General features: G+C 34.9%; 1 protein-coding gene and 1 long non-coding RNA gene across 2 annotated transcripts in view; one reads left to right on the top strand and one right to left on the bottom strand.

Annotated features, from left to right (window-relative positions):
- Positions 1-24,457, bottom strand: part of ci (transcriptional activator cubitus interruptus) — a 155,306-nt gene that overhangs the window by 114,864 nt on the left and 15,985 nt on the right. The window lies entirely within an intron of this gene.
- Positions 9,354-14,480, top strand: LOC141480949 (uncharacterized). The gene is made up of 3 exons (XR_012464658.1): positions 9,354-9,827; positions 13,706-13,812; positions 13,876-14,480. It is a non-coding gene; the product is annotated as an uncharacterized lncRNA (long non-coding RNA).

The raw sequence follows: 24,457 nt of genomic DNA, 5'->3' as shown, positions 1-24,457 counted from the left end.
GCCAGGGATGATTTACGTCGTCTAACAGGTCTACTAACAGGTCTGAACTTATAGACTAGGGCTGAACCTTTCAAAAATGGTAAAAAGTGAAAAATAGTAATAGTAGGATGAAACTCATTAGAAAAGGAGGAGAATATAATAAAAATGGAAGGAAAAACAAATTACGGCGATCTGAGTTCGGGAAGTGGGAAGGGGCGAGTTTTTGAAGATAAAAATGGTTTATATCGATTTCCGACAAAACTCGCCTATGTCCTATGGAAAAAAGTTAAATGGCAAAGTTGTAGGTAATGAAAATATCTACAACTTTTGTATTTACAATGTTTCCACATGTATGTGAAATTTATGTGAAAAATTCAAATAACCAAGATTTTGGATTTTCATTAAAAAAAAATTCAACCAAACTTGGTGAAAACTTACCTTTTTATGTCCCAAATACACAGCAATTTATTTAATTTAAATTATTAATTTTTTCACCTTATTTTGACTAAATATCAAAGAAGCATTCTAATTTTCAATCGAAAATTGTGGAGTCAAAATATCAGCTTTTTTCAAAAAGTCGGTGTGCTTTTTGTTCATTGAAATCTCACATCATCTCTTTCTGATGATGTAAAAAAATATACATTAATCTAGTAAATGTTCACAGAAAATGCAAAAAATCGAAAAAAACTCGAATTCGATCGACAAGTAGAAGAGGCTGATGCTGACATAAAGACCTGGATAGAAATTGCCAAACATACTACTCAAACTGTCACTGTTGTAGGTCAAGATATTCATCTTTTGGTCCTTTTGAATCAATTAAATTGGAAAGATCATGACATTTATTGTCTCAAATCAGGTTCTGGAAATGTAAAGGATCAATTTTTCATAGAGCAGTTTCGTTTTGACAGCGGAACAGTGCTGACGTGTCTGAGTGTTCGGGTGTGTTTTCGTCAGAATTCTGGTTGATGATCAGCCGTATTGTGGTGTTTCTGGTTTGTGATAGTTTGTGCGTTAGTGTTGTAGTGAGCAGGCTACAAAGATTTTCGGTGAGTACGTTTAAATATCTCATTTGCGTTACATTCATTGTACAGAGTAGTGTTCATTTTCGTTGTAATAAATGACCAGCAATATGGAGGAACTGCATCGTTCGCCAACTAATCTCGTGCTTTGGCCTGAACCAGGCAGATTTGCACGGCAGCGCATTGCCAGTTCCTGGAGCCAGTTGTCAAAATCTGACAGCTGCGAAACAGGGAGTGGCTAATGCTCCGTGTGGTAGTATTTCAGAACAAGATCAAGAATTCGACAACATAAGCGAACTTTCCTTCTCTTCCTCCACGTCGAAGAAGCGTCGTATCAGCGAGCGACGATTTTCCTCCTTTTCCAAATGCGTCCAGCCGCAAAGTGAGCGACTGGATTAAAAAAGAAAAACCAAAGACGATAAAGAAAATATCTAAAAAAGCTGTCATAGACAGCGTTAGAGACGAGGCTCGGAACTATTATTCCGAATCCGAGACCTCGCATCCAATGACCCAAAATCGGGTCGATGAGACGGCCACTCCTAGCGGCAGTATTATAAATGATGACTTAATGGAAACTGATTTAAAAGTAGCAAATGACAGTGTCTCAAACTCAAGAAGCACTGTCAAGTCAGTTCACGGGGAGGAGCCTGGTACCCCCGCCCCCCTTAATCAAAACCAACATTCGTCGGCCAAAAAAAGCCAAAATGCCTCCTATTGTTGTCCGCCAGAAGGACAAATGGGTATCTCTGTTGAAGTTGATGACACAGGAGAACATCAAGTTCTCGAAGCCAGAGGCTTTGACCTCGCATCAGTAACGCGCATGAAGCGTTTCAACAAGCCCATGCCAATGGTTCTTGTTCTATTGAGCAGGTACCAGAAGCATATCTTCGAGGTCAAAGATCTTCTGAGCATGAAGGTCCAGGTTGAACCTCAGCATCCAAAGGCTTCGGTGGGTCAGTGCCAACGATGCCAACACTTCGGCCACTGCCAACGCAACTGCTTAGCAGTCCCCATCTGCGTAAAGTGCGCCGGCAGGCATCTAATCAGTGCCTGCAAAAAGGTTAGGACTGTCCCCCGAAATGTAACAATTGCAGGTACAGTAAAAAGGGAAGTCTTCCGCCAGGAAGCCAACCCCTTCAGGAAGACCTGCGGGGTCTGGACGCATCCAGAAAGGGATCAGCTTTGCTAAGGCTTCATCCAAGGGTGCCAGCAGTTCTGCAAAGCCCACCCCTTCTCAACCTGAGCCCTCTCCTCAGGCGCAGGGGATTTCAGACATCTGTTCCGCATTGGATCAGATGAAAAAGTTGTTCGTGCAATTCCCCGTGTTACAGAAAATGTTCACGGTGAATACTGACGTGTTAACCGGAACCGCCAATGTCTAGACTCGCCTCGAGGCCTCGTCCGGTGGATCGGGTCTTTCCTGAAAGACAGGACATTTCAGGTCAGAGTAGAGGGATCTCTGTCTGATAACAGAGAGATCCTTGCTGGAGTGCCACAGGGGGCCGTGCTCTCTACGACGTTGTACTCACTTTACACCTGTGACCTTCCGAAGCCCGATCGTGTGAAGATATCTCTGTACGCCGATGACACGGCTCTCCTCTCATTTTCCATTGGTCGAGAGCTCGGCGTCGTCTATATGCAACGTGCATTGGACGACCTCGAACGCTGGTACCTCGATTGGAAGATCCAAGTGAACCCGGAAAAGACTCAGGCAATAACTATGGAAAGACTGAAATCTTCTCCGACCAGAAAAGTGAGAATCTCTGGAAGGGAGATTGACTGGCAAGCGCGGGTAAAGTACCTCGGCCTTTTAATAGACCGTAGGTTCACTTGGAACCCGCACATAACGAGCGTTAAATCAAAGATCGAGGGTCGGATAGCACGTCTGTACCTTGTGATCAACAGAAAATATAATCAAGAACAAGATTACCATCTATAATACGATGTTCAAGCCTGTCATCATGTATGCTCAGGCGTCTGGGGACAAGCGGCGAAATATAATATCTCCATTCTGGAGGTATTGCAAAACAAGTTAATGAGGATAATTGTGAATGCTCCTTAGTTCGTGCGGAATGAAGCTATCCGCAGAGATTTGCAGCTGCCTTCCATTCGGCAGTCCATTCAATCGAGAAATCAGAGAGTTTTCGATGGTGCAGAAATTCATGAAAACCCATTAGTCAGGGAAGCTATGGATTATACTGTAGACGACCCCTCCCGATATAGAAGGCCCCGACGAATGAGGCCCCTATATCTTCCGTTGAAAGATGAACAACTTTTTCATCCAACTCACCCCAGCCAGGTAGGGGTACACCGTGAAGGGCGGTACTGATGTCTGAGGACATTCATGCCGCCATACCATCAACAGTTTAAAGTGTGGCTGTCGAAAACATGGTTTAAAATGCACTAATTTATGCTCAAATTGTCATGGTTCTGAAAATTGCTCCAATATGGAAGAAAAAACCTACGAGGAAGTTAATGATTCAGATGAAATTGTGAATGAAAAACCAATACAGACTGGAAATAATATTGGAAACGAAATCTTCAGATCAACTAGAATTGAAAAGGTTGTCGAATCTAACGATGAAGAAATGCCATCAAAGAGACAAAAACTAATGGATAAGTGATTAAAATTCAAAATAAGGTATTTATAAATAAAAAGATTAACGATTTTTAAAATATTATATATATATATATATATATATATATATATATATATATATATATATATACATCAAAAGGGGGAAATTCATGTATATATATATATATATGTATATATATATATATATATATATATATATATATATATATATATATATATATATATATAATATATGAAAATGACTAGATAAGTACTCTTTGATCATTCCCATATTGATTTCAATTTAAGAGCCACCGGTAGACAGCTGTTTCAGCCTATTGTGTATCGTCAGTACCGAGCAGGCGGTCCTCGATTGAAGACAAAATGAGAAAAACTAAGAAAGTACTTGATAAAAATAGCTGCGTAAACACGCAGGCGAAACATAAGTGGAACCACCTGTTGGTGGGACACCCAAGTCAACTTGCCAAGTTTTTTATGTCAGTGTTGGTGGTTTGACCAATCAACCGACAACTGCGGTAGCAGAAATTTGGGAAGCAACCATCATGATTGCTGACCAGTTTGATCACCGTTCCGGTGAAAGAAACACTGTTGTACGTATTCTGCGAGCATTTCTCTATACTCATGATGTAGAAATAAACATTGAATCCGTGAAAATTTGTAACTTGAAAAATCTCACTTTTGACAAATATACATTTCGTAGATTCGCAGTTCAACGTTTCTTTTGTTTCTTTTCTCTTGAAACACTTCCATGTTTGAACCATAGTGTTTTCAAAGCACCTAAGTAACAGTTTAACTTTCAAAATGACAAGAAATATAATTTTTCTAGTTTCACTGACTTAAAGAATCCCCTGTAGATTAATGTATACATGGCAGAGACAAAGAGAAAGAAAAACCGAGTGATTTTTAGAGCCATGTTTCCAGAAAAACGTCAATAAAACTGCTACTGAATAATTTTATCGTAACTCTAAAACGGATTCCTCACTCGAAAACAATATCCTTAAATTCCATGAACTCTCATTTGGTTTTGAAATGCACCTGATCTATAAAAATCAATTATTCTACTGGCACATCTGCTATTAATTCTATGACTTCTTCTTATATGAAATCGGAGTATAATAAAACTATAACACCACAAATAGAAAACGCTCTCTTTCCGTAGCCTAATAAGTAAAAGATCAACAAACGAGAACAAGCAAAAATCTATTAGGGGCGTTTTTCACACAGTGTTTATAGTCAGAAGGCCTGATAATATCGCAATGTATGTACACATTACAGAGAATGAACCATTGCCGGCCATAAGTACCGCCCCTAATTGCGTATAAAATTTGTAGCGTACAACACTTGCATTTTTTTTTTGGAATACTATTTTCGATGTTGCTTTTCTATCCCTGAATATTTTCTTTATGAATGAATGATAATGTTTTGGCATGAGTTGTGTGGCACCACGAATTCGCTTACGATATTCATGATTATGGAAACAATAATATACTTCCAAATCAGTTTTCGTATTTAACTGATTTCATAGCGAAATCGCTTTGTCGACCCTTGTGACCTCTGGCTCATGGACTATTAGACTTGATACAAATAAATCGTCGTTATGTGAACTGGCAGCATGAAGACATACCAGCGGGAATGTAGTTCTCAAAAATAATCGCGGTGCACACATCTATACGTCAATCGGAGATAATATACGAGCAAGTCGTTACAGAAACGTGTACTCAGTCGGTACTGTTGTTCTCGTTTTTGTCGATCCGAACAACGTTGTGATTGTCGGCTTCACTGGCAAACGCGGACAGGCTATGCTGCCCCGAAACCATGTGAAAAACTCAGATGTCTCCTGTCAGGTCGAGAAACTATTCAGCACCGTTTTTTTCTTCAATCTAGAATTTTGTGAAAGAAGTAGAAAAATGTCAAAGATCAGAACGACATAGATATGAAAATAGTACATTATTGGAGATGCTAGAAAAATTGTTTTTCCTTTTGTAAGCTCAGTTACCCTATATTAGGTATCTATTGACTTCCACTTTTCACAATGTTGAGGATAATTCGAATGGATTCAGATACAAACTGAAAAAAAAATCTTTCGAAACAATTATTTTCATATGAACATTTATGGAATTGAAACAGATATTATTCATAGGACCGCTGAGTATTGATATAAAATTTCTCTAAACACTAGCATCATCCTTAACAGTACATTTCTCGAAGTTTCGGGTCGAAAAACATTTTTTGCTTCCTATGAATGATATCTGTTTTAATAACATTTCAATAATCATATGAGAGTAGTTATTTTTTACCCCCTTCCTTCTGAAGTTCCCCACATTTTTTGTTTGAAGAAGACGAAAACGTTTTTTTTCAAAAACCAATCTCTCCTAAAAATGTTTCCTTTTCAGTTTAATTTTGTTTAATGCTGAATCCTAAAATTGCTTCCAGGGTTCTAGCCTTACATTTCTGAAAGTATGTAAGAATACTGAAAATAAATCTAGTAATTTAAAAACAGTATTGATTTGAACACGCCTTACTGAAAATGCTCGAAATGATACGAACAATACGAAATGGTCTATAATATTTCGTAACTCCGCTATCGATTTTTTACCTGCGGGCCAATGGCCTAAGATAGAAAACAACAATTACGATTATCTCCGATCTAACGAAACACTAGTAATTATTCAAGATTCAAATTATCATAAAAAATAGAAGAAAATGTACTTGGGCACTGTTTTGTCTGTTGGCACTGTGATGAATTTCTAATTTTTATATGTAATTTGTACTCATTATTTTTGAAGTTATCGAACTTGAGTGTTTCATGTAACTGGAGGATCTTTAGTGTTTGTTCAAATATTTTAGGAATGTAATTAAGTTCGTCAATGACAGTGTGTGGTGAAATATTCTCATTGAGAAGGGTCGTCAAAATATTTTCTGCAATGAAATTATGATGTGACATTGATAATGTGTTCACGTGTAATGAATCCAAAACAAGCTCTTTCCTCAATCACCAGAAATGCAATACTCTTCTCGACGCGCGTTTCACCAACCAAGTTGGCGTCTTCAGGAGATGAACCAGACTGAAGACACCAATATGGTTGGTGAAACGCGCGTCGAGAAGAATGTTGAATTATAGTGTTTGGGAACAGTGCTTGGAAAAGCTCAGCTTGGGTGTCATATTTCTTATAATGGAGCAGTAGAAGATATTCAAAATTTGAAAAAAGATTCCTTGAAGACAATATAGTTTCAATCGAGCAGTGACAATGCGAATGAAAACGAGTGGTTTGGTAATTTCAACAATAAAATAATCATTCATTGAAAATATGAATACGAAACAACAAAACCGACGCAATTGCAACGTATCTATATAACGTATTAATTTGACAAAGATTGTCTTTCCATATACCACATTATGTGTGACTATTATTTCACCGCGGACTTTTGTATAAACCTACAATAAAAGAATAATAGGTGGTTAATTGTTTTGTCATATATCAAGAGGAATTAGCCACCATTTTCGATGAAAGCTCCTCTTGAGTATCTATAAGAGAACAATGAGCGCTACATATTCTTATTTTTGGTTGGAAGTTTTCAAAAAAAAAACAGGAATTAATGGTACTTTCAACTAATCAGGAGATCATGATGGTTCTTCTCATGACAACTTCTACCCTATCAATAAATTATTTCAGAGTTGTTTTTCAACTTTCTTTAATATATCATTATATTCATTTATTCCTAGAACATGACTGGAAGGCATTGAATCATCACTAGATTTAATTCTAATGACCTTTATCATATCGATTAATTACAAGATAGTATTTTTAACAAGATTCATTACTGTTCCATAATTAGTTTATATTCTGAACATTTTTTTCGAACTAAGAACTCTTGTGATACCCTCCATATGGAAAAACAGCCGTATGTGTTGATAAACTTAACAATCAAAGCCAGATTCGTACTAGCCAAAATATATCTGAAGTCTTATGTAAAACAAGAAAATAAAAATTATCTGAAGGTTTTTTCTATGAAATATTTGAGTAAAATTTTATTGTGAAATTTACGCTTCCTAGTTTACCAAAACGCGACATTATATACAATAACTTTTTCATGCGTATTAAATACTAACTGACGCTAGAAGAGGTTGTTAAATGCCACATGACAATCTCACACAATTGAGTGTTATTTAAAGACGTTATAATGAATTTTCATCAAGTATCAGCTAGTCCCATTATGAGCATATATATTTTTTCAAGAACCTAAAAAAATATCAAAAGTTACTGTGTGGAGTTTATGAATAAGTGAGCTTGACGACTTTCTTTAGGAAATCAAACGATCGTCAGTAAATTTAAACTATGTTCCTCCACGGTGAACGTGGAACCTTCGAAAGGGAAACCGTCTTCTGGCAAAATGATCAACAGAACTCAAATAAGTGCATTCGTGAGCCCATATCAAACAACGCTGTTTCGATCTGCCACTCTGGTACTCGGCTGGGCAAAGATTTCCTCAACAAAAAAACAGAGTAGGTATCTAAGCTCAAACCCCATTCAATAAAGTTCACATTTGCATTTTGAACTGAATCTCTTTTTGGAGATCGATTTCGAATCTTAACTTTTCAATCGCTCGATAAACGTGGATGAATGAAGTTTAAATTTTCGGTATGAATTTTCTCATGGAAATTCAACAGGCTTATTTTGTCAATCAGAGTTGTTCTTGTTGAAGACAGCTGAATTTGAAGGCTGCATTTGCACTAATAATGGAATTGACAGCAGTTTTGTAACGGATACCACATAGCGAAGGCGTAGACGGAAGTGCAAAGGTTGGTTACCACGAAAGCGTAATAACAGGCAACTTATGTTTCTTGATATATTTTGGAGTTTTAACTTTCCACAATCCCAATGAATCTGAATAAATCGGTGACCTAGATAGTAAAGGGCATCAAAAAGTTCACTCAGGAAAGCGTCAGCGTTATATAAACCATATATTTTTGGGAATCTACTACTCCATCTTTATACAAAAAAAGGATGAGGGAATCTTCCAAAGAAAGGAAGGAAGTAATCAATTTGAAAATAAGTAACTTTATACATGGATGTGTAGATCATGCAAAGAAGGAACTTTCAGAAAGAAAGTCCTCCTGAAACAGCTATTTTCATATAAACATTGAATTACACGAAAGAAAAAAATTCTTTCGAAACAAATTCTTTTATATGAACACTGAATTATTCAGAAGATACCTACTTTTCTCTACTCAGGTTGTATTCCAAACATTCGTTGTGGAATAAAAATCAGATATCATTCACATGAGTTCTACTTTAATTGAATGGTAACAAGTTGCACTTATATGGAACACTGTTATCCTTACTGGTATACATCGATGTTTCGCCTTGAGACACGTACTTGCCCTAAGGCTCTTCAGTACCAAATTGGATAACATTATAGAAAATACACACAATTCATTCATGAATTACGATTTTGAATGTCACGGAATAAGCTTGATCTGCTTATGTCATCGATGACATCGTAATGACATTCATTCACCTATTTGATTTAATCCCTGCCAAGAGGAATCTTATTTGAATTGAAGGGGTTATATTTTTAGAAGTGATTAATTAATTTAATCACTCCTAAAATATAACCCCGTCAATTCAAATAAACCACATAATTCGTCAGTAAATTGTCGTATTTATACACTTTGCCTATAAATTTGCCATTTTTTATATTTAGCTTTCTCAAAATGGCTAACGTTACGGAAAGCGATTCCATTCAATTCTCAGACCAAAGAAAATTATTCACTCTGAAATATTAATTGAATTTGTGTTTGAGTTGACAGCAAAACCAGTTGAAGTGATGAACCAAGGCCGCTCCTGAATAGTACAATTGAACGAATCATCGACATAATTCCTCTAATCCCATGAGAGATAACCTCTCTTATCGAAACTCCACAACACTTAAACAAAGAATGAATACCAGTAAATCAATCAGTCGAATGCCACTAGACACTGAAATCAAAACAAGGGAGTAAATGATATGCTACTTGTGTTTTTGAATAAATAAATCTTGGCTATGTACAATATGACCCGAAGAGTAAACTCTGTTGAGCTTGATTCAATATTTATATTTGCGGTTAAATTTACTTTGACGAGATATGCGAGCGTAACACAGTCGGGATTAGGTACTTAGCACTGTTTGTCTTTTCGTAGGTGTTAAATGTTTATTTTTATTGGTAGTGTAGTGCCAATTTTCAGCAGGTATCAGAATTCAAACATAATAATTATTGCTTCTTGCTGCCAATCATACGTATCCTTCCGGTGATTAACGAGTCATTATGTTATTTTAGTTCTGTTTTAACAGTATTATTACTAATTCGATTCAAAATGCTAAACATCGTTTCGATTGATGTTTTCAAATACATTAGTCAATCAAACTGTGTTTTCCAGGTTTGCCAATTGGTTTTGTTTTGCTTTTGCTAATATCGTTTTTTACAATTGAACATATTCAGCAACTGAAGTTTTATTTTAACATAGACCTAAAAATAATTTCAATACATCTCAACAACCTGAAACTTCTCCAGACTGCTGGATTAAAAAAAAAGTTATTCAACTTATTCCTCCGAACCTAACTAACTCCATGTGAATCTATAGATTCCCGCAAAAACACTTTGGTTTTCTCGTCGTTGTTTTGAATGCAAAAACAAATAACTCGTAATAATTTTCTATTTCCATATTCAGAGCGCTCTTGATTATTTGAACCAAATTGGCATTCAAAACTCAAATAGCCTATTCCCGCAATAAAACGATATCCCAGGAACACCAGATAAAAGTTTAATCGCTCCGTTTTTGGATTTTGTTAACCATAAAATAAAAATACCTGCCATTAAAACAGACTAAATCTTTACTCAAGGCCAACATCCTTACAGCGAACATCTTTATAATACAATAACAACTTCATTGTATCACTTAAGTTTTAATTTAGATGCAAATTTTTTGCGTCATTTTGAGCAAGTTGTGTGGTCATATTACTATTCAGTTCACGGCTGTTAAATTAAAGACGGAAATATGCAGATTTTATAATAATGAATTGGTGGACATTCTTCAAAGTAATGCTGTTCCATCACCGCATCGATCATTAAGTTATCAATCTTGATTGTAGCGACTGAAGGTGAATTCATAATATAATAACTGAATTGACGAGAGAAGATACACATGCTGACGCAGAAAGTTCTTGAAATGAGCCCATGAGCCAGTAATTACTACTTAGGGGTCAATCCTTCTTGCCTAATACATATCTTGGCAACTTGAGGGAGTTGTTCGAGAAGAACTTCACATTTTTTCATTGTTTCATTATGAACATTGCTTCTGGTCCTGACGAAATAACTGCTATCGTTTTCAAGATCTCTTGAACAAAAGAAGGGTTTTCCTTCCTATTTGAAAATTCGATCGAGTTTCAAACTACGAAGATCCCAAATTAATCTTTCAAATAACTAATTTTCGTCAGTCACCATCATTGAAACTGAATGTTGGAGAGAGAAAGGTGTGAATGTATTAAACGTGTATTCTAACTTTGTTAATGGGGTGAATTAACCAAGTAGAATGGAATGCTAAGAACACCCAGGCACCTGCTTGTATATAGAAACTGATTTTAGTAGAACATAGCAAAATAATATCAGGACACACACACACAGTTCCTTTCGCTGGCTACGTCTAATATAATAAATTGTTGGGTATTAAGTCGGCCACCTGAATGAAACAATATTACAGCAAACACTTGAACACTCCTGGCAGCCACTATTAATACTATCAAATCAATGTTATGGAGCTTTACTCAAAAATATTCTCCTTGATCACCTGATACGACACCCAAATCAAAATATCGAAGAGAGGTTTTGATCTTCTGTGTCCAGCACCTTTCCAGAGTTGAATTCAATATGAATCGCCATTTTCGCAAGTGTTTCACTCTGAAAGCAACCTACTCTCATCTGTCTGCACATGACAGTAATAACTCGAAACAGTTAAGTTGGTTCCATTTATTTTTTCACTTTCTGTGACTCTTAAGCGACTATCATGTTGAAGAAATGCTGGACCCAATAATATTCCACTCTTACTATGCATAATTCATATGTACGCATCTACATCTACAAATAAAATATACGTATGATATAAACATCTACAAAAGGCCTCGTGATTGCAGTTTATGAAGTTTATAGGGTCTTGCTCAACTTTAATGAGGACTTTAAGCTGAACTCATCTCATGATAGCAATGTATCTATTTTCTGGTGGTCAAAGATGAAACAAACGACTTTCCTGTATCTTCATCCTTTAAAACTCACTGAGTTATATGAGATCGGGCAAAACAAAACTTTTGGACTATGTGGAGGAACGAACACATGTTTTCGGACCACATGACACTGACTATATGTTCGACAGAAACTTCGCGGTTGAAGGCTTGAACCGCGACGAGTGAAGAATCATTCTGAGAACATGCTCGGCAGGAACACCTGGTATATAGACGGGTTGAAAACCAAACATGAGACTGGAGCTGGAATTTATTGTGCGGGAGAAATCTTCAGTTCAGTTACCCAGACAGTCAGTACACAGACTTTTGAGACCTCAACGAGATTAGCGGATCAATATTTTCACAGACAGACTGCACTTGGATCACTGTTGAACACAATAGTGACATCCAGACTTGTCCGGGAATGCAGTGAAGAACTAAAAAACTGGGGGACAGAAATAGATAGACTATATTCTGGGTGCCAGGACACACAGACATCGCAGGCAACGAAAAAGCTGAAGAGTGGTGCCAGACACGGGTCCCCAACTTAATATATAGGACCTGAACCAGCTGTGGGGGTACCAGAGTCTTAAGTTCGAAACCAAATTGGAAACTGGGTCTGAGACACAACTGAAAAACTGCCTCAACAAAGCAGGGCTTTGGATACTGTCATTTGAGAGAAAACCTGAACAAAATAAGGCTGGATAATGGGGACCTTAACTGCAGGCAATGCAATAAATGCAATAAAGTGACAGAGATGGTTCGTCATATTTTATGTAAGGCACTGGATCACAGGAGCCAAGGAATTTATGGGCAACCCAGATTATAACATACATACAGTAAGGGTCCTGTATAAACCAGTACAGGGCATACGATTATTGAAATTTGTGTCATGAAAAATATGGGCGAAAAACGCAATAAGGCAATTGGGATATTTGCTAGGAATTGACAAGTCAGATGGCTCCCAATATGTGAAAAAAAAGTTGAGCCCAAGATGAATTTCCATTTTAGCATATGCTTCACTCTCAGAGTAACTCATTTTCATCTGTTGGCACATGACACTATTGAATCGAAACAGAAAAATTCGGTCTATCTAATATTTAACTTTTTGTGCCTCTCAACAAATTATCATGCTTAGGAAATGAGTAAGTTATTAGTGAAAATCTCACGATAAAGTGTTTTTTAAATAGGTGAACCCAATTAGATCATATGTATGCCTCTGTGTCTCAAAATAAAACATATGTATAATGCATATAAATATAGAAAAACCTCGTAATTGCAGTTTATGAAGTGAATCGGGGCTTGCTTAACTTTAATGAGGACCCATAAAACGCAGCAGTATACAGGACGGAGCTCTGTTGTGTTGTCCAACGGCCGGTGGTAATAAAAATACCTGCATGTTAAAATTGCCACTAATTATGTTAATTGCATTATATAAAGTTGTTTTCATTACTTTAAATCACCGTGCCTTACCAAAACCCTATGCAAATATCGAGCGATTTTTTTCGAGTTTTGCTGGCCGCTAAGTCCGTGCTTGAGTCTCGAAATCACAGGGACGTCTGTGTAGATTTGGAAAAATAATAGTTATGTGTTTGAACCGAAAATGAATATTTTCACGTTTTTTAATCGTCTAAAATAGTTAAAAGAGCAATAGAAATTGAAGAGTGACGACAATTACGAAAATTTTGACAAACAGGATGTTTCTGTTAATCAGCTGTTATCACCATATGAACGACAACGATCAGAAGTCAAACCATATGCGAGCCGAAGATTAACGAGGTCTTATCTTTTACCGCGCGATTCCTCGTAAGAATAGACAAAGGGACATGTAAATTTGACTGAATTCTTCTTTCAGGCCTTTTTTTATACTCGATAAGAGGGTCTTTACCGCAGATGATGGATGGCTTTATTAGATTAGATTGTGATAACCGAGGTATACTGCAAATATCTCCAAGACAGTGGGTATGTTATAACTTCAGGTAACAATTGATAATATTTACTCGTGTTTTCTATTTTGGTTTCTAGAATCCACAAATGTGTTGAGCTGAAACACCTGCCCAGGAAAATATAACCAAAACTTCTGCTTCATTAGAATAAAAAGTGAACCTTTTTTTTTCTTGAATATTTGAATTTTTGTTCCACGGTCGAGCCTAAAGAACATGGAATTTACTTGTGATGCACTCTTTGGAACCTCTGGTGTAGTAATGAATATTACTGGAATTTTTTCCCAACACCAAACCGTTATTTTAACACCTTGACAGGTGTTTCGATCACCAAGTAATCATCTTCCTCTTGAAGATGATCAGTTGATGATCGAAAGATGTGTCGGGGTGTTGAAATAACGGTTTTGGGTTGGGAAAAAACCCCAGTAATATTCAACATGGAATTTGACGACAGAAAATGATCAATTGAAGGAATGAAAAATTATACAGTGTGATTGCCATGAATGTATTATGCAGAGTAATTGTTTATTATCAGTATTGAATGCAATTCATGTTTTGCTATATATTTTGTGGAATATCAGAATGAATATACTGAAATATTAAATGTGTGTTGGTATTTCATTTTGAAGTGATACATGGAACCGTAACATGCTACCTACATATTATCATAACTTTTGATAACGAACTATTTATTGACTGAAATTTGTGGAATATTGCGTTTAGGATCAATCGATACCTCCTATTCGCGAAAAAACTACTCAGTGCTCCTCAAAGGTCCACCAAGGGTAGTGCTTGGTTGACATTGTTTTGAAATAGTCCGTGCGCGCTCAGCCTGAAAGGCTCAATATATTTTATGAAAGGGCAAAAGGCAAAAACAAATGAACTTTGCATCACATGTGACCAAATTTTGATACCACTTTTTGAATTTCGTAGAAAAACACATTTAATATGGTGCTTTTCTAAAGAAAATATTTTTGAATCGAAGCAGAGTATAAGAAAATTTATTTAGGTTCGTTTTCAGTTTGATTTTCCAGCTGTGCGTTGATTATTGAGGACAACAAAATTTGGCCTGGTGTGTCGTGGTCGAATGGAACCTTGAGTATTGAACGTTTCGTCTGCTATTGCGGCATATATCATCGGTGTTATGTGCGTTTAGTACGAGGACCAAAATTATACGTACGTAATTTACAAAAAATGAGCAAAAACTCAAAATCATCTCATACTGCTGACATTTTGTATATAGGTACGGGCTAAAAATCACTTCGAAAAAACTTTTTTAAAAAACTTTCCTCTATCTATACTAACTTTTGGGATTTTCTGGAAAAAATAAAATTTGACAGATAAATACGAATCACTTGGATTATGATTTTTTTTTATTTAGTGGAATGAACCAATTCGATTAGATCGATTTTGACAACCACACTATGCCAAACGAATTTTGTATGCCATGCCAAGAATTTGACGTTGGTTACACGAGGTCTTACCTTTTAACGTGTGGACGATAGGAAGTGAAAATCGATCGTCCGGCCTTGCGGTGCAAATCACCGGTTCGCACATCGGTCGATTGACTGAGTGGAGCTGATCACCCACGTCAACCCACCAGGCCACCGAAATGATATTATCGAATACTGATAAATTTCGAAATAAAATGAGTGCGTTGATTGTTGGTAAGAATGATTCCGAAAGTAACGCAGGCAACAGCACCAACATATAAACTATTTGTATCAGTTTGAGGTAAGGGACGCCTCTGCCATAGAGAACAAACTCATGAAACAATTGGAATTGTTGGCTTTCCCGGGAACTAACACATCAATTGAGAGCGATCCTGTCAGAAAAAATCAAAACATTAACTTTGAACATCGAACTGTTTTCTTTCTGTAGGTTTTTTGTTTGGTGAGCGGCAATCATTTCGGTCACAGACGCTGTAATAAAATTTAACGACTAGCTTTGTGATTTTCTTCTGCAAGAGAAGACAATTAACTGGATGTGCTGCGGGCGCTCTTGATGCCACTTGAACAATCCTGCGTTGGATCAGTAATCTCTTTATGATGTGTGAATAAATATCGCGTTCTAGGTTGTCATATTTTAAATATTTCCCCTGGACATAATTTGGGTTGTCTATTAATTGCTTGCCTCCTGTGATTTATCTACTCTCTCAGATTTGTTGAAAGTATGATGTGTAGTTTTGGTGTCTTTGTTGTATTGCATATAGTTCAGGCCTTCGTTATACTGCTCTATTTCCCGACTAGGTGTAAAGTCAATCTATTCCTGTCTCTTTTGGGTTCATCAAGGCCCTGAAAGATATTCCTTTGGTATCATGTGATCCCAGAAAATGGACTGAGATGACCTAATGTTAGTCCCATCTTTTGTCACAATTTACACAATTTATCCACATTTCACTTATTTTTCACCCCATTCATTATTATTTTTTCATTTTCAATTGCAATCATTTGTTTTGTTCATAAATCAACGTTCTATATATATATATATATATATATATATATATATATATATATATATATATATATATATATATATATTTGTATATTTTTTTTCAACTAACTCATTGTAAAATTTAGGTCTTTTGTATTTTCCATGTCGCATTCATTTTTTATCATAGATTTCAAATCTGTTAACCCTTTTTTACACAATGGATGTCCATTTTTTATTACCTACCAATCCTCTATGCACGCCCTTTTGAAGGTCTCCACTTCTGAATTCTGAGTCCAGGACTCCGGTGTGAAATATGTGATTTTTGTCTGCTATAAGTCCGTCTAAAATTTTTTCAGTATTTGTATTTGTTGAGGACCATACATCTGATCTCCTTACACATTTTAAGGCTTTTCCAGTTTGTTAACTCATTGATGCCATTACATACATGAATATACAATATATCTGTGTTGGCAATCACACGTTGAAAGGTAAAACCTCGTTAGTCCTCAGCTCGCACAAGTTTCGACTTCTGAGAGTTATCGTTCGTAGGGGTGCGATAGCTGGTTAACGGAAAAAACATTTTTTAAACATAACATAAACATATCTGAAATACATCTATCAGTGTGTAACATGTATTTGAAATGTATTGTGAGGACAGTGATAAAATATCTTATTATTTTCTATAATAATAATAACTTTATTCACAACGTATACAGATTAGAGTACAATTGAAACAAAATATGTGAACAAAGTGGTTTGGCGATAAGAGCAGAGCTCTTGTTTCGCAAGAAGTTATAAAAAATATGTAAGTACATAAATATTTGTATAAAAATATGTATGGCCTTCATGGAGTAGAAACGACATAACATTTTATTAAATTTTGTGAATTTGGTGTTATAGTTAAGCATATTATATTTCGGCTTGAGGTAAAATAGGCCGATTAAATACTAGACAAACAAAAAGTAAGAAAAATAGATAAAACCTCAGACAAATATTACACGTTCTATAAGAATAAAATATTAATGTACAAATAGATAAAATCTTAGGCAATATGGATAAAATTATGCTACTTACAATACAGTATGATAGAACTTTGGGATAAATTTGACTAAGACTAACTTATTTCACTCTAACAGTTTTTTAAAAAAGTGTATCTTTTTCGAGAATGTGTTTTCTTATTTGTTTTTTGAATATTGGTTTGGAATAAAAGAAAATTATTTTGTGAGATACGGTGTTATATAATTTGGTTGCCATGAAAGAATATGCTCTTTGTGAAATTGACTTTTCAACAGTAGGATATGTTAGTTGGTCGCGATGTCGTGTGTTATAGTCGTGGTTTCGTGATGATGTTTTATTTTTGCTGAAATGATACTTCAACGTTTGTACAATAGTAATGTAATTGTCTCATATCCATAACTTCACCCTCTTTATACAGGAGATCTGACGAGAAACGTGAACTTCTAGACATGATCAACTTCATGAATCTCGTTTGTAATACCTCTAACGGATTGAGGTGTACACGCAGAGCTGATCCTCATGTTGTTATACCATATCTCAAATGGCTCTCTACTAGGGAACTATATAATTGATTGAGTTTTTTGTGAGGTAAGTAATTTTTCAAGGAACGGAAGTTGAGGAGCATTGTTTGCAGTTTTTTTATTGTATATTTTATATGAGAGTCCCACCTTGAGTTTCTATCTATGTAGACGCCCAAGCATTTGATTTCTCTCACCGAATCTATTTTTATTGTTTTTCCTTGTTCGCCGACATCAAGAATTTCAAATGGACAATCATTGGATAGATTTCAGCTAAAAGTAAGAACATTAGTTTTTTCCAGATTCACTGTCAGGAGCCTTTGGTCAAACCATTTTTTGAGCAAGTGGAAGTCTTTTTCTATTTTCTTTTTCAAATCAAGCCAAGTGTCTGCCTCATAGAATATCGTAGTATCGTATGCGTATCCAATTATTTATTCAACGCTGTCCAAATTGAATAATTCATTTAGATATAAATTGAAAAGCAGAGGACCCAGTACCGTACCTTGTGGGACTCCACATTCTATTTGTTTTTGATTGCTAATTGTATCTGTAATTCGCACAACTTGCATTCTATTTCGAAGATAGCTTTCAAAAAACGTTTGGCTGTTCCCTCTGATACCATTATTTTCCAAAGTTTGTAGGAGTAGTTGATGATCGACAGTAGCGAAAGCCTCCGTTAGGTCTATAAATAGACATAAAGAAGATTTTCCTTTCTCCAAGGATTTATGTATCAATTCTGTCAGTTCAAGAATCGCGTCTTTGGTTGAGGTTTTTTCTTTGAAGCCAAATTGTCTATCTGAAATCAATTCGTATTTGGTTATAATTGAGTTTATTCTTTTCTTTAGCAATTTTTCGAAAATTTTTGATAGATGGGTGATAAGCGAGATTCTATAATTTGTGATTTCAGTTTTAACTCCTTTTTTATGGATAGGAGTCACTACTGCAGTTTTGAATGAGTCGGGCCACACACCAAGTAATATACATTTATTAATAATGAAAACTGAAGGATTTAGTTAATGTGATATTGATTTTAGCACTTCTGCTTCAATTTCGTCTTTTCCTACCGCCTTTTTGTTTTTAAGGTCGCAGATTAAAGTGTTTACTTCAATTTTGTCAGTTAGGCTTAAGACAAAAGAGTTTGGTAAAATGTTTGGATGAAAAACGAGGTAATTATTTTTGACTATTTTATTTGCCAATTTCTTTCCAATATCTACGAAATTATCGTTGAATTCATTGGCTATGTCTCTGTTGTTTGTTAGGAGTACTCCTGATCATTTTTCATTGGCCCAATTGTGGTTGATTTAGGTTAAGTGCCGGTGATTTCTTTCACAATACTCCATAGTTGTTTGGTATCTTGTTTTTTGTATTCTATTTTGTTCTTATAATAATTTTGCTTGGTGGTTTTTATCAAATTGGTGACTTTGTTTCTCAAACTTTTGTAACGGTTTTTTAATAGAATGCTGTCAGGATATTTGAGACTAGTTTTGAATAAACAATTTTTTTCGTTAATCATTTTCAGTAAAGAGTTTGTTAACCATGGTGCAATTTTGGTATTTTTTCTAAATCTCTTTTTCAGATTGGTACAACTATTTAAAATGCTCAAAATTGTAGTGATGAAATTATTCAGTGCTATATTTGGATCTTGGATCAGGTATACGTTTTCCCAATTTGTGTCTTCTGACTTTTTATATAATTTCTTATAATTTATGTATGGAATATATTTGCTGTTAGATTCATTGTTATGTGTGCTTTTTGTAACTATTTGTAGTATTGTCGTTGAGTGGTCTGTTATATTTGTTTTCACTATGAGGGGTATCTGTTATATTTAATTTTGATTTAATTAAAATATGGTCGAGATATGAGTTTACTCTTGTTAGCTCATTGATAGTGGAAATATATCCATATTCATTTAGAGTATTCAAATATTCAAATTTATTTTCATCATCTTTGAGAAGATTTATATTCATATGGCCGATGAATATATAGTAACTTTCTGTTTCGGTTTGATTATTTTAAAAGTATTTCTGAAGAATACGAATAAAATCACCTATATGTCGGAAGATGGTGATCTATAGCATGCTGTCACGAATATAGATTTTTTCCAAATTTAATAATTGTTTTTAAAAATGTTATGTGCTCTAGTTTAATAATATCAAAATCGAATACATACTTGTTTTCTATATAAATTATTGTCCTATCATTTTGATTATAATTACCTTCATTGTAAATCGTATTGTAACCTGATATATTGTATAAATTTGTGTTTAAGATTTTCCTTGTTTCTGTTAATACAAGGCAGTCAAAGTCAGTGTTTACATTTTGTGAAAATATTTTGAATTCATCAAGGTTTTTATCAATGCTTCTAATGTTGTTATGTAATATAGTAAAACTGTTATTCTCATTGTTTACTCCTAATATATTTTTACACTCGCATGCGTTATTTATGGTAAAAGTTCTAACTGAATCTACTTCAAAGTCTCGAATATACTGGTCCATTATTATAAATAATTTCTTCAGTACCAAATTGGATAACATTATACAAAATACGCAGACTTCATTCATGAATTACGATTTTTTAATGTCACGAAATAAGCTTGATCTGCTTATGTCATCGATGACATCGTAATGACATTCATTCACCTATTTGATTTAATCCAAGCCAAGAGGAATCTAATTTGAATTGAAGGGGTTATATTTTTAGGGAGTGATTAATTTTTGGGAAAGAAATTTTTTAGCTTTCTACTACTCCATCTGATACAAGCTTATTCCGTGACATTAAAAAATCGTAATTCATGAATGAAGTGTGCGTATTTTCTATAATGTTATCCAATTTGGTACTGAAGAGCCTTAGGGCAAGTGTCTTAAGGCGAAACATCGGTGTATACCAGTGAGGGTGACAGTGTTCCATGTGAGTGCAATTTATTACCATTCATTCAAAGTAGAACTCATGTGAATGATATTCGATTCTTATTCCACAACAAATGTTTGAAATACAAACTGAGTAGAGAAAAGTATATTCTATATAATTCAGTGTTCATATAGAAGTATTTGTTTCGAAAGGATTTCTTTCTTTCGTGTAATTCAATGTTTATATGAAAGTAGCTGTTTCAGGAGGACTTTCTTTCAGTTTGTGTCTGAAAGTTACTTCTTTGCATGATCTACACATCCATGTATAGAGTTACTTATTTTCAAATTGATTACTTCCTTTCTTTGGAAGATTCTCTCATCCCTTTTTTTTGTATCAGATGGAGTAGTAGAAAGCCAAAAACTTTCTTTCCCAAAAATTAATCACTCCTAAAAATATAACCGCTTCAATTCATATGTATATTTTTCACCATTCACTATCAAGACACCGTTCACTATAGTTCCCGATGATCCTTTTTCTTTGGCTAGTTTGAGTTGTCCGTATAGGAATTTCCTTTTCTGGTACTCTTCTTGTGTGTAGTCAGGGGCAATGAAGATCTCTGTATTTTTCAGTTTGATCCTGGCAAGTTGGAGTATTTCAATTTTCAATTTATATGTGGACACTTCAATTATTACAGGTCTAGTTGTAGTTGTATTAGCTCTGCCAACCCTACATGTATCTCTGATGTCACTTTCAGGATATTCGATTCCGAGTGTGTTTCTCAATAGGGTATAGATATCTTCTATGGTATTTTTTCTTCGCCTGCTAACCCGGTTATGAATAGGTTATTTTTCTTAGAATGTTTTTCTAGACTGTTGATTTTTTTTTTCATCCGGCCATTCTCTTTTAATAACTCTTCATTTATTTTTTCAATTGAGCTATTTCAGTTTGTAAGGTAGTTAGTTTATGATTCAAAATCTCAATGTCTCTTTTAATTGTATCATTCTGTCTGACTATATTTTCGTTTTGTTGCTTTATTTCAGTTGATAATTCCTAAATTGTTTCATTGGGGATACTCATATCTTGATTTTTTTTTTGATGAACACAAACACATTCAGCACGCGTTCCTCGTGTATTTGATCGGGAATTTTGGCTAAAACCACTGGAATAAAGCAGACTTTGTCTGAATATTTAGTGTCGAATGTCTGAATCCGGCTTGATAATTACGGGTTAAGGCGACCGCACACAAACACACCAAGATACGCCTCTGGTAGGGTGTTATTCATTCGCTTGTCTTGCCAGATGTGGCTAATTTCAACCACCTTATGGTTTAGGCCCAATTGAATCGATTGAAGATATTATTAAATTATTACTAACTCAGGCTTGAAAACTGATTTTCATTTTTACTAGATTATTCGCTGTACTTTCACTGATGTTTTGATGTGAAATTAAAAATTTTTCATCAGTGAAAAACTACTCAAACATTAGTTTCTATCAGGACTCTGGCAATGCACGTGTTCACTTACTCACAGATGTTCACTACGTTCACTACATTATCCACACATTAAACTTAATATTTTCAATATATAATATCAAAGACTAACAAACTGAAGGTGCAGAAATGAATACAAAATATCGTCAAAGATCACCACAAGTAAAAATTCTATAGTGTATACAATTGATTAGAAATTGAGGATAAACACTTGCCCATTCACAAACTTTACGGAATATTGTTCCTGTAAATTGAGATTGATACAAGGAAAAATATTAAAAAAATTAAGACACATTGTATGAAACTATGTAATTCAACTAATGTTCACTTATGGACATGGAATAAATGAAAGTACAAGGATCTACAAAGTTAATTAATTTATTATTAAACTAACAAAACAGTACTAACCTTGAGGTTCGAATTTTCATTACCTAAAATTAATACTAATTTGAAGAGAAAAATATTTGAAAAATAGAGGAGTGTAATGTTCGCATGAGTTGGGATGGAAATGAACGCAAAAATTGAAAATAACATTATTATAATGGATTTGCTTTACTCAATTCTATGAGATATGTAAGTACATTTCTTGACTTAATGGTAGTCTAAACGACAAACAATAATAAATAGTTCTTGATTTGATCACTTGGTGATCAAAACACGTGTCGAGGTGTTAAAATTACGGTTTGGTGTTGGGATAAAACTCCAGTAATATTCATGACTACACCAAAGGTTCCAAATAGTGCACCACAAGTTTACAGTGCACAGTTCATTGTGTTTCTTGAATACGTTATGACATTTCAAGTATCGGCCGATTCCATCACATAACCTACATATTCAATGTAGTTTTACAAACTTTTAAGAAAAGTTGCATCAGTGTCTGGGCTGATAATAGATAATTGACTGTTGTAAGGTATACATAATAATTTCAACCGAAAAAAAATCTTTGGTAACATAATATTTAAGAAACTCATTTTACCGAATGGTTTACTCAGCTGCAATATTCAGTTTCAGAAGTGGTATTTCCAGTTGTGCCAATTAATTATCACATCTCAAGCTACAACAATGAAAAACAACGAAAAGTGTGTTTGTTTGTACTGCCGAGAAAAGTAATTATGCAAGAGAAATTGATATAGAAGATGGATAACCTCGCAAATTTTAATGAAATCTCATTAAAAAGTCCATCTTAGAGCAACAAACGCGTCAGCAGATGATTGATGAGTGTATTCGAGCTGAAATAACTGAGAAGTGATTTGGAACCTATTAGCGCCACTCTTGCTTGGTACGGATAATGAAGTAGTGGTTCGAACGTAATGATTTACATCAGAAAACTATGGTGATCACTTACTGGTCATCATAAATAGAAATAATTCTGATGAAAGGACGACACACGCCATAATGTCAACATTGAAACCCTATATGTAGAAACATACTTGAGTGTGTCTAATAAAATATTTCAAAACACATAGCATTAGAAATGAATTTCCCTCTCATGACATGTTCACATATTTTTTTTACGTTATGATTGGCTACGAGAAAAATATATTAATTGTGATATTTGAATGAGCACATCCTCATAGGCTTCAAAATACCAGACAAATGGATGGACTTCTTTGTGAAAATTGTTCCACTAAAACAATCTTCAAAATGAACCGAAACAAAAGAAGGGGGAATGGTATTTGTTATTATATTAAATACATAATTGGACTATTCTCGCTGACGTAAAAGGTATATTGCAATTTTTCAGTTGTAAAGTTGAGTAGCCTTTATGGCAAAAAGGCGCAAAGGAAAATGCAAATAACTCTAAAGACACGTTGTTCCACTTCGAAGAAATATCGAAGTATCAAACCAACCGATGCGATTTACTAAAAGCCATATTTCAACACGATAGACGTTATTTCGAACGATAAATTCCAGTTACAGAGATTAAACTATCCAAACTGTTGCGGTGACTGTCTCGACGGCTGAATGTGCTTGCGAGTCGTTTTATCAAAGTTATATTTCACTGTGCGCTCAATACGGCGGTTATTTTTCAGGATTGCTAGGACATATATTTACGACGCCCCTCGTTGGACGCCCAACGACCTTACGTTAAAGGTGTTAACGGACTTATATTTCACCTGTTACTCGAGATAATGATGATCGATGGAATGAAAATGATGTAGGTGAAGATGTAGATTCGAATCTTACAATAACTTCGATTCAATAGAAAGTTGTGGTTGATTATATTTCCTGTAAATTGGTAGAGGGCTGGAATTCCATTGTCTAAAAGAATCAATTGATTCGAAACTCAAAAGTATGAATATAATTAAAAATAAATAAAGAAGGTGAAAGATTTTTATAATCAAAATACGGGAATTAC

Source organism: Leptinotarsa decemlineata, unplaced genomic scaffold, assembly GCF_025532065.1.
Source record: "Leptinotarsa decemlineata unplaced genomic scaffold, Ldec_3_MD MMD2_tig00000035_RagTag_RagTag, whole genome shotgun sequence".
Lineage (NCBI taxonomy): Eukaryota > Metazoa > Arthropoda > Insecta > Coleoptera > Chrysomelidae > Leptinotarsa > Leptinotarsa decemlineata.
The sequence above is the reverse complement of the archived record's forward strand: the minus strand, read 5'-3'. Positions and strand labels throughout refer to the sequence as shown.